Below are 12487 nucleotides of genomic sequence, written 5' to 3'. Positions count from 1 at the left end.
ACCGCCAGACGTGACAGGTGGCGGTGGTGCGTGGTCGCGCCCCGCAGGTGGTGCCGGAGTCGCCTGGTGCGCCGACGAGTCGGCGTGGCGCGGCGGCGACCCGGGGCGGGGCGGCGACACGTGGTGCGAGGCACCACCGCCTGACATGACAGGTGGCGGTGGTGCGTGGTCGCGCCCCGCAGGTGGTGCCGGAGTCGCCGGGTGCGCCGGCGAGTCGGCGTGGCCCGGCGGCGACCCGGGGCGGGGCAGAGACACGTGATGCGAGGCACCACCGCCTGACGTGACAGGTGGCGGTGGTGCGTGGTCGCGTCCCGCAGGTGGTGCCGGAGTCGCCTGGTGCGCCGACGAGTCGGCGTGGCGCGGCGGCGACCCGGGGCGGGGCGGCGACACGTGGTGCGAGGCACTACCGCCTGACGTGACAGGTGGCGGTGGTGCGTGGTCGCGCCCCGCAGGTGGTGCCGGAGTCGCCTGGTGCGCCGACGATTCGGCGTGGCGCGGCGGCGACCCGGGGCGGGGCGGCGACACGTGGTGCGAGGCACCACCGCCTGACATGACAGGTGGCAGTGGTGCGTGGTCGCGCCCCGCAGGTAGTGCCGGAGTCGCCTGGTGCGCCGACGAGTCGGTGTGGCGCGGCGGCGACCCGGGGCGGGGCGGCGACACGTGGTGCGAGGCACCACCGCCTGACGTGGCGGTTGGCGAGTCGGTGCGGGCGGGCCTGGTCTCTGGTGACAAGGCCGTGAGCTGGGGGCAGTAGCCTGCTGGTACGCTGCCCCCTACTTGGCATTTCCCGCCGGCGACGTTCCTGAGCCCTGAACCTGCTGCAGCGCGGCGAGGGTGGGGCAGACTTCATGCCAGTGATACACCACCCCTTGGCAGTACCGGCACTTAGGTGGCCGTGTATGTTGCTCGCCTGTTCGTCGGGTCTGCTGGGCTGCCTGGTCGGGACGGCGTGCGGCCGTCGGAGGAGTGCGGTCCCGTCTTTCGCCCGTCGGTGTAGCGTCTGAAGGCGCAGGGGCCCTGTAGGGCACTACCGCCAGTCGATCCTCCGGCGCCACCTGCCGCGGCAATGCTTGTACGTCCCGCTCGATCTCCCTGGCCAGCTGTACGAAGTCCTCCAGGTCCCGACCAGTGGCCCCCCTCAGGTGAGGGCGCAGCTCCCGCCGCATCAGCTCGACCACTATCCGTAGTGCCTCACTTAGATAACCGCCCGTGGCTAGGCGGCGATGAAGTCGTACCTTGGCCCGAATGAACGCCTCCACGTCCTCTCCGTCGCCTTGTGGGGTGCAAAACAGGGATCGTCGACACTGCGCGCGTGCCCGCGCGTCGTAGAAACGACTTTCCAGTCGGGACATGAAATCGTCCCAGGGCATCTCTCCTTCTCCGACCATGGTCCACCAGTCCCGTGCGGCTCCCCTCAGCTGTTCACTCACCCGCTCTGTCCATTCATCGAGCGGTACGCTGTAACGGGCCAAACGGTCTCGGCAGGTGCGGCCGAATGCCCCCGGGTCTTCATGTGCTTGCCCGGCGAATTCGGGGAGTCTTATTCCGGCGCCTGCGCGGACTGGGCCGGGCATGACTGCTACTGGCGCCGGCGCGATCGCCCTGCTCTCGCACGCTTGGCACATGAATAGTCCGTCCCGAAACGTCAGAAACTCCCGCGCGACTGTACATGTCCGGTGACTCAGCGTGCCGCACTGGTAACACGTGGCTAGCTCGTCGTCCCGTCCACGGCACTGCGCGGACTCGCACTCGCCTACTCGCGACTCCAGTTTCTGTGGTTCCTGTTTCGCGGCTTGGTCCCTCTCGTCCCCGGGACGTCTTGCGGTGCCCGTCTCCGCGGCGTGCTTTCCCGCCCGTAAGCACATCTCCCACGGGTCGTCCCCGTTCATATTGGCTTGTGACCTGTTACGCGTTCGCGGCTGACTGTCCGGTCGACGGATCAGGACGCCGATGACAGGGCGCGAGCAGGTAGGGAGGACCGCCTCCCCTCACCCCCGAGTCGGTGTCCCGTGCTCTCACGCCTCCTGTCCCGCGGAAGCCCGGTGATGCGTGCGCGGCTGTGCGCGGCTGTGTTTCTGTGACGTCACTCTGCGCCGCGCAGGTGTCCCGCGGTCGTGGCGCGCTGTTCCCGCGGTTCCGAGACGTAACCGATCGCGGTGAGACGCCGTGCAACCGATCCCGGCCGTATCCCGCGGTGTTGGCGTTATCGCGTCGCGGCGAAACCGATCTCCTTTTCTCCCGTTACTATCTCGCCGCGCCGTCTCCCGTCGCTATCTCGCGGCGTCGTCTCCCGTGTCCTGGCGCGCCGGCTTCCGCTGTCGCCCTGGCGTGAGACCGTCGCGTCGGGGAAATGAAAATAAATTTAAAATGCTTTAAATATAAATGTTCCTTATTGAATAGTCCCGGAATGATAAAATGTCACGAAAACTGAATGCCACTTGCTGGCCTTAAACTCACTTGTGCTGAATTAATTTTGATGTTCTTTACAAAGTTTGAAAAACGTTCAAAAGTTCGTTTTTCGAAAGCCACACTAGTTGCGCGCCAAATGACGCCACTCCCGCTGCCTGGTTTTAGCTTTTTAATTAATTATTAGTATTGTAAAAGATCTCAGGGTTTTAACGGGGGTTCGGCCTCGTGGCTGCAGGCAGGAGTGCGTCTCGGAGTTTGAAATTACATTCAGAAATTACCTGGGCTGTTTAGGCCACCCAGGACGCCTTGAAAATAATTAATAAACAGATTATCAGAACACTGCACTTTATTCAACGTCGATACACTGGATGGTCCTTTTACTAGCCGCGTCCGTTGTCGTACCGCTGTGACACACGTAAACGCCGGTGAATAATACGCGCGACCAGGATAGATTGCAAAGTGGATCGACGGGTTGAAGCTGTGGCTACGTGTCTCTGAGTAAGATTTAGCATACAGTCACGGAGTTGTGGACGCGGCAAATTATACAGAAAAGTTAACTAATAGCGGAGTCCCCGTGATTAGGGTGGTTTGCAGTCTAGCTTGCGACAAAATTACAGACTCGAAAAGTTATGCAATCACGTCAGTGAGCGACGTACGCGTAAAGTCTCAATGCGTGGCAAGATGGTCACTTAAAACACATGTTACCAATTACACTAAAACATGATGAAAGTTACAATATGAAAGTTATTCAGTCTTTCACAAGATTCTCGACGATAACAATTAATTGGCTACTGGAGCCGAAAACTGCGTGCCAATATTACGCGGTCCTTAAACTGGACATGGCCTTACGTATTACGTTAAAAATCCCTAAAGGGAATTAAATATTAATTTAAGTGTCGCACGAAGTATCGTGCGACTTAAGTGGGGTCGGCGCCGAGCTAATTGAAAGGTTTGTAGAAACTTACACTATTGCTGAAATGTTGATGAGAAACTAGAAGTGCTGGCCCGACGTTCGCGAAGCGTCCCACCACTGTGAGCCCCCGATCCAGACTGAGCGCGAGACCGCCCGGCGGCCTCGCGCCTAAACGCGTGGAACGCGGGAAAACCGACCCGACCAGTTTTGGACTTAGAAACCAATTACACAACATATGCTTATAAGACAATTAGACATAATTACCCTTACATGAACCCTTCTTTTAAATTGTTATTAATTTGGTTGTTCTAATTAACAAAATAATCAAGAGTTTAATTAGGCGCATTGCCACACCCGGCCGGGCGCTGTCGTCGTCGCGGCGTTCGTTGCGGTGCACTTTCTTACACTTTGTGAAGATCACGCTCGGGCGTGTTCGTCGCACTTAGGAGCCAGTGTTGTTGTGGCATAACGACCTTTGCGGACCAGAGGGAGCACCGGCGGTTGGCGTCAATGGTTTACGCCCCCCGTCTCCCTGCACGAAAACTGATTGTTATATTTATTTACATACTCTAAATTGACTATGCTTACATACCAAACCATGGAATATTTGCAATTGGTAACATATTTTTTACACACTGTTTTACTTTTAAATAAATAACTGGTCCTTTTTATAGCCATATGAAGCAAATTGATATATATAACTAATGTTTTTGTTCGTCGTCCATACGTTTCCATGTGCCTACATTTCATGCGATTACGGTGAAACTTTGGTGAGTGAAAGGGCACGTGCCCGCAAAGATTTTTGACCAAAAAAATAAAATTATAAAAAAATATATAAAACATACTTTATAGTTTATTTACTTGTTCACAATAGACCAAATGCAAAAGAACGTGTAATATTATTGCATTACAAAAGTATTCATTTTAGAAAATAAGAATTTGAACCCATAACTAAAACTGTAATATTTTACTGTATGTTCTTAATAGGTGATCATTTTCATGTTGGATTTTACTGTTTTTAAATTTTTTCCCCTGTTAATTATAATTATAAAAATAAGTTCCCCATTCACTCACTCATTCTGCAAGAATTCAACACAATCATCACACAGCCCAAATAACTGAACCTAGAAACGCTAAAAATATGCGGATAACTTCCCTTCAGGGCTAAGGAACCAACTAAAAAATGATTTATTTAAATTCCATCTCCAAAGGAATGGGAGTTGGATGAAATGTGTTTTCAATATATTGTTCATTATTTTTGACGCATTATCGATACGTGATTTAAACTTAAATGGGTTACTCCAACTAATGTCTTAAGAGCAGTTGTGTGATTTTTTGAAATTCAAAATATTAGGAAGTGAAACTGCTAGTCATTTGAAGCTACGGTCCGAAGTTCGCACCGATTAAACATGGATCATTTTTTATCTAATTTAAAGATACTATTTTAAGGCAAACAATAATTACTATTTGCTACGAGTATTTAACGCCAGCAAAGTCGTGGATGTACATGCACGTGCAGGTAGTATACTAAAGATAGGAACCGAGTTTATCGAAGTTCGCATGTAGCAAACTACAGTTGACCGTTAGCGCAGGTTTAATGTTGGTAATGCTGGGTAGCTCCTGGCTATGATAAATAAATAATGGCTCTGCTAGTGGGCTAGCTATGGCCGACTTTCGGAAATACATCAATCGGAATGTCATTTTTGACCTACTGGTAGAACTAGATAGCTGTGGAGCTGTGGCTGTGAGCTGGTGCATTGGTGATGGCCCACATGCTATGCATCATGTTATGAGTGGTGTAATTTTTTTTCGTGACTTTGACGTCGTCCGACCGAAGGCCACCCTAAGGCCCGACCTGCAACCGCCAGTATTCAACCCCGCTAACGGAACGCGCCCCTAGCCATGGCCCACCCGAGTCAGGCGAGCCACCAGCAACCAAGGTAGAACCCGGCCCCCTAATAAACATACCGACATTACAGCCGACCATGTTGCAAAAACAAACACAGAATATTAAACAATATTATGAATAAATTATAAGTTGATTAACGAAAGTGCGACGTAGGAGTGCTGGGCACTCACGTGTGTAAATACGTCGATACGTGTGTGAGTGTCCCCCTGGCGGCCTTCTGCCTAGATTAGTTAATTAACCATGTGACATAATTATTAAAACCTTGTGTTCGTTATTAACCCCCACCAGAGCAGTCCAGCAAGAGACGAACAGTCGCTGGTGTGACGTATATTTAGAGGACATAATTCGTAAACATACTAACTTCAATTTGTAGAAGGGACGAGTGATGTTAATTTAGCCTTAATAATTAATGTAGGAATTTAGCGCCCTTAAAATCTCTTATTAACGTGTCACATTAGAAACTAACGTAATGAGGTCAATCCTGGCGCGAGGGCCACCAAGCCTCGACCGGGCACCATGACATCACGCCAGTACAGTGCGACTCGTGGACCGGGGCGGACGCACGTCCCACGGAGAGACATCATCCATTGTCTGCAGTGAACTTATTTCTGGTAATTATAGTCACTCCTCGAAACCTCTTTTTACTTATCACTCCGTGCGTACCCGGTCCAATGTTCGGTCCAGGACTTAATCCGGCCGCATAACTTTTAAAAATCCCTGCACCACACTTGGTCTGCGGGGTAGTTTCAGCATACGGCACGGGCCGCCTCCCGAAGAACAGAACTTTAACTTAAACCAGTCGCTCCGGCGCTGACACCACCCCGTAAGGAAACTTGAGCGAATTTAGCTGCGGTCCGCGCTCCACCACAGTGGATGCGAACACCGCCTCGAGACATTGATATACGGGATTGGCCGCCTCCAATCGCCCTCACCCCTCTTTTGAGTAACCAGGCTCAGGACCGCCTAGTGCCACGCTAATACGTAATATTTAGTAACTTTGTGCGACGCCTGGAATCTAGAACGTTTTCTTTTGTAAACTTGTGCGATGCGCCACCGCGTAACATTCAATAAACTTGTGCAACGCACCTTCGCGTAACATTTTTTGTGAACTTGTGCCACGTCTTATTACGTAACTTTCAAACTAACTTTGTGTAATTGTGTAACTTATGTATTGTGTGACGTCACCCTCTGTACGACGTGGCGTGTAATCAATGGTATTACACCAAACCCACAGTCGCATGAATAAACGACACACGTCATTTGTTGCATCACTTCAGCGTCTGATTAATTAACCATACCTCTCCCAACCACCGCCAAGTAGGGAATTCCTCATAACCCACGCAACACCGCCGACGGTCCTAGTGGGCCACGGAGGGCAACCGACCCCACGACCCACCTATCGACTAGAAACAGAGCTAGTCTGGCGCCCACCCGGAAACACTGCATCGACAACCGCCATTCCCGCTAGGAGCCGCACCGGGACTCGAGCCCGAGACCCCGGACGACGGCAACTTTATACTCATGAATATATATTTACTTGCCCCGCCTAATTTTTCACAAGCTCGCCAATGTAGTAAAATCATTTTAACTGATTGCACAGCTGCAGGCCTAAATCTGGTTCGTGTTGAAATTTTACTTGAGTTACATGGCAAGAATGCTCGTGTGACTTTTGTTCATTGAGCTTGTTCAAGGTTGCTTTAATTTTAATTTTAGTGTACATGCATATTACAAAGTTCTAACATCTCACATGATAATTCCAAATATATATATTGAGGCCTTACTTGAGGCACTCGAATTACGAGCCAAAGTACGCAGACGCCAAGAAACAATAAAACCAGCAAAAACTGCGTTCCCTAACCAGGACAGGATGATGTCAGAAATAAAGTAACATATTACTGGCTTGCTCATATTTAATCTTTCCGAATTCGCAACATGGCATAAGCTGGGTACTGATTTGCGGACACACAAGTTTATATTAATGGCAGGTCGTGGCCTTTCTTTAAAGCAAAATACAAATAATATAATTATAATAAAGATAATTACCAATATTTTAACAAGTAAAAATGTTGCAAGTGATAAGAACCAAATTAACAATATTGAAACCGGTATACACATCATACTAGCATACTAATGTAACTCAGTCCGTTATCTTTTTTATTAATTTTTTATTATTTCCTCCTAAATGCTGTGACACGTCGCTGTACACCACGCAATTTTTAGCTGTCTTTAAATTGCTGCACACGTCCCGTTTCATAGAACAATGCTGGTCAAATTGTGTCTGAATAGGTGTTGCAGTAGGCCCGCCCCCGTGTCAGCTTCGTTTGACAGACAGGACCCATGCCGTAAACAGTTTAAAACTCACTTTGGTCCCCAACAAAATTCACGTAAACATTTAGTTCGTACTTCTTTATACCAAAAAAAGTTACATAAACATTAAGTTCGTGGCGTTAACTATTTATAGTATTTTAGAGTATCAGTCTAAAAGAAACATCACGGAGGCACCCACTTTTTGTCACTCAGTAAGTTCCACAAGCTCAACCCGGTGCTCGGTTGCTATTATTGGTGCGTCGAGACTTACTTGTAGAATGCAATTTCGCCACGTGCCGTCCGTCCTGCCCTCTCCTTGAGGCGTTGGCAAAAAAGACCCCGCCTCTCCATAGCTGAGATCCAGCCAAACATTCTTCCTTCAGCAAGTAGGTGTGCACGCCTCCAGTCGCTCACTTCCGAATGAATCGCCGGCCGCCGCTGCTGGCTCGATCACGTCTCTCGTGACGTCAGGCCGACCAGAGCGCCGTGCGGTGAACCCGCGTAGAAACAAAAACAGCTGAGTGCTAGAGTTTGTTCCATTGAGGCACATTACAGGGCATTTTAAGAAAGACAAAAAGCATATCCATGATTAAGCATTAACAAAATTAACAAACCAGGTAAATGAGATTTCGAAATATAAATTTAAGCAAGCAAAAAGGTAAATACCAATGGAGGCGTGTCAAACGCATCTCTCTCTCTCTCTCTCTCTCTCTATATATATATATATATATATATATATATATATATATATATATATATATATATATATATATACACACACATACATACACACACATACATACATATATATATTGATGCCGTCCCCGCTACCTGTCCTAAAATTATTATATTTAAATTACATTAAAGGGAATTTTGACTCGAGGGCGGGGTTCTTTGCTTCGTGGCTGCCAACAGGGACACGTCTACAAAGGGTCCCCTGGGCTGTTGTGGCCACTCAGGATGCCGTAACTATTAAAAAACACACGTAAACATAACTGGTTTTATTGCTGCATCACACGTTACAGTACTTCACCTTGTACAGTACATCTTCACGTGACTGGCCGTATCATCGTCTACCTTCTCATCTCCGCTCTCACGGCCCTCGATTGGCGGTACTGATTAGCGTCTGGCGGAATTCCGGAAGACTACCACACCGAGGGACGCAGGCTATCCTGAGAGTGAGGCACGCGGCGAATTTAGTGAATAGGAAGTGGTAGCCCGGACGGTAAGTTACAAAGAAGGTTCACTAGTCACTGATTAAAGAATTAGACAAAACACTGAAATTAACGTTTACACATGGCTGATGGCGAAAACTAACACTAACACTTAAACCCGGTAATAAGGTTTATCATAAGAATGTCCCAGAGCTCGGGAATATACTGGTTTCTCCCGTTCAGGGCAATTACGTGATAAACGAGGATTTGTCCTCGTGGTGGCGTAGGCCACATTAAGCTGGGAACGGGCGCGGTGGTACCTAACGTGGTAACTCACCCGCGACCGTGGCACGTCCCAGGAATTGATGCATTATAAAGTCAGAGTTCATTTTAGGCGCAATGCCGCCCTGTGTGGGCAAAGTTCAACTTCTCCGGATGGAGCGATCAAAGCGTGAAGCGCAGGCACCTCGGCGGGCTGCCCAAAAACACTATAAATTATGTAGAACACGGAAACGACTCGTAGTCGAGTCACACATATTTACTGACGGACCGTACGACACGTCATACGGCCGATTTAGGGCCGGCCGTGGAGCAGATGAAAACTGATTTGGAAATATTACCTATTGAAGCTAAATGCTGTTTCTGGCGCGAGAAGTGAAGGCTCCACGTGCGCGGAGCTGCCGGCCCTGGTGAGTGCTGGAAGGCTACTGACGACTCTCCCTGGCAACCCGGCCAGGGACATGAGGAAAATCCGCGGGAAGTTACGGAGCGCAGGAAGATGATGCCGGCCAGTTTTGTGAACCAAAAGTATTTACATTTACATTAATTAATTATTTAGGCATATTTAATACATCAAAAGTTTTAGTTAACATTTGTAATTTATATTGCATATGCACTGTGTCCCCGTTGCACATTGTCACACCCGGCCGGGCGCTTCGTACACACAGCCAGCCATGACTTACCACGCCGTTCGAGGCACTGCTCCCCCCTACTCTGTGTTGTATGCACGGGTGTGTTCGTAGCACTGGCCCTAATTCAGGTGTTGAGGACACCTAACGGCCTGTGCTATCAGAGGGAGCACCGACGGCGGCGTCAATATATTGACATGTCCAGGCAACAGTGTCCAGTGCTGGAGTGGCTTGAGGTGGGGTGAAAAGCCCGCTGGTATGCTGGCAGCTGCTCCTTGTCTCTCGGATGTTGGCGCTTGTCTGAGATGCCTGCGTCTTGCGCTCTTGCTGGGCAGGGGAACAAGGAAGGGGAAAGGTCCTAGAGCGTAATCCTCGGAAGGCTGCTCCAGGAGGAGGGTCCTAGAGCATAATCCTCATAAGGCCACTCCAGGGGAAGAGGGATGCTAGAGCGTATTCCCGAAGGCCGGTGTGGAGGAACGAGAGAGAGAATGAATGAGAGGGGAGAAGAGGAGAACATAAAGTTTTTTTTAATGGGGAACCCCCCCAGGGGGTCCGCCCTGCCAAAAAAAATGAGCTCTTTATTTGAAAAAGGGCGAATACAAATACAATACACGGAGGGGAAAATTTGAATACAAGAAAAAGAAAAGATATTCACAATAAATTACATGACATGGCACTGGGCCCCTCCCAACTATTGAGTCCTTGGGGGCTGATGATTGGTGATTGGTGAAGTTTATGATGAGGTAGAGGTGGGGCCAGGCCCTTTTGGCTCGGGTCTGGCCTGAAGATCGGTGACTGGGTCTTATGGTCAGGGGTACTTGTGGGGGTGTGCAGTGCTACTGTAGATGTGCTGGCCACCGATGTTATCCGCCGGCCCCTCCAGCATCGCCCAGGAAGAGGTGGGAAGTGGTGAAGAGTGGGCGTCGAGGATGTGAGTTTATGGTAATACACTCAATTCTTTATTCTGATGTAGGAATCTCTCTGACTGTTACAGTACAAGCCAAGCTTATATACAAGTCGGTTACATCAAAATTACAGTCAATATTTACAGATTTGGCCTTTGCAGCATGTTCTATTATATGTCACTGACTGTCCTGATGATGCTAATTTCTGACTCTCGGGATGCTCCCAACACGAGCGGAAGCCCGATCCTTCCCTGAGTAATGCCACAATGAATCCCACTTATTTACATTCTGCTGCAGGCGGCATCTATTGGAGCCGGGTGCATCAAAATCTTACAGGATAACTAGCTTAGGTATAGAGATTAGGTAAAAAATACCCTGTGGTGTCGGGGCAGCCATGTTTGTTTCAGGGATGAGCATTTAGCACTCGCACAGGGGAGTGAGGCCACTTGCATGGCCTCAGTCTCCCTGGATTTAATTATTTTTATAATACTAGCTGCAGTACCCGGCTTTGCCCGGGCTGAACACCGGGTGATATATTGTCCGCGAGTTACAGCAAAATGGATAGCGATATGTCCAGTGTGTTGGACATTAAGAAATGACACATAATTACTGTTTGTGTATCTGTGACCTATGGTTTTCTGTTTACCCATGGCGATCGGTTGAAAGGTTTTGAAGTTGATGCGCTACAGCGCCATCTAGCGGCGAGTTACAAAAAAATGGTTAGTACAAATATCTTCTCCATGATAAAAAAACTTCGATGTGCCAACTTTCATGGCGATCGGTCAAACGGTGTAAGAGTTTATCGACGTCATACATGCCAACATCCAATTATATATATTCTTATATTTCGAAATTTTGGGGCTTTCACTTTTGCAGAAAGTGGATGTTCAGGACCTCGAATGGTTTGGAACACTCCATCTCGAAAGAATAGATATTTGAAATTCCTGAAATTGTCGAAATTTTGGGGGTTTGTTCCCAGAGGGGGGCGGGGGGTTCGAGGACCCCGAATGGCTCGAAAACACTTAAAATCGAAAGAGATAGATTTTTAAAATTTTTTAAACTTTCGAAACTTTGGGGCACGGTCTTAGAAACCAGGTCTGGACACAAGCGTATTTTCTTGAACCCCTTATTGACGGATTTAGTTCATAAAACTGCCGTTGGCGCCACAAGACAGTGGTCCGGTTTTAACATTGTGCTTTATGAACGTTTTTTAGTTAATTGCATTTAAATGATAATTACACATACTTGGCAGCTTTTTTTAAAAACTCGATGAGAGATGTAGGTATTATAAAACATTTTTCCAGTGTTATAAAGAATTTATGTGCACAGTTCAAGAAAATGGCTAATGTTGATGTTTGATAGGTTATGTTTGTTATTGTTTTGAAAGATTATTTTCATAACTTTATAACGTCGGTCAACTACGCGCTATTGAAAATCGTGATTCGTAATGCTAATATTTTAATGCTTTTTTTTCCGGGAGTTTTATATGTAGTATTTAATTAGACACAGTAGTCTAATAACTCTCCTATATACAAAATTTCCGCTACGAAAATAAAGTAACAGTTTGTGTAAAAGTACCAATTTCTGTGAAACTAATTATAACAAGAGCTTAAACTATGTCGCAAAATAAAATTGCAGTGAAAAGTTTGCCTAGTAAAAAATTGTTTAACAGTTGCTACAGGCCATTTCATTCCTCCATTCCTCTTATTTGTAGTACTTTGGATGATCAACAAATGAATGCCGGGGAGTGTTCCAGGCTGTGGATGATTATTATTATTATTATCATAGCTGCAATTGGGTACAGAAGTGGCTGGTGGCAAGCATTCGCCCTACTTTTCCCGCACTCTTCTTCTGAACTTGTAATTTTTATACCAAATATTTATTACGTTTTTATCTAAGCTGCCACCCAAAGTACTTTTTGTCCAAATTAGGTCCCCAAAAATGTTTAGCTCCAGACCACCACCACCTAGAATGCCTGGTTG

This window comes from Bacillus rossius, chromosome 1, assembly GCF_032445375.1.
Source record: "Bacillus rossius redtenbacheri isolate Brsri chromosome 1, Brsri_v3, whole genome shotgun sequence".
NCBI classification, from domain to species: Eukaryota; Metazoa; Arthropoda; class Insecta; order Phasmatodea; family Bacillidae; genus Bacillus; species Bacillus rossius.
Note: the sequence above shows the minus strand (reverse complement) of the source record.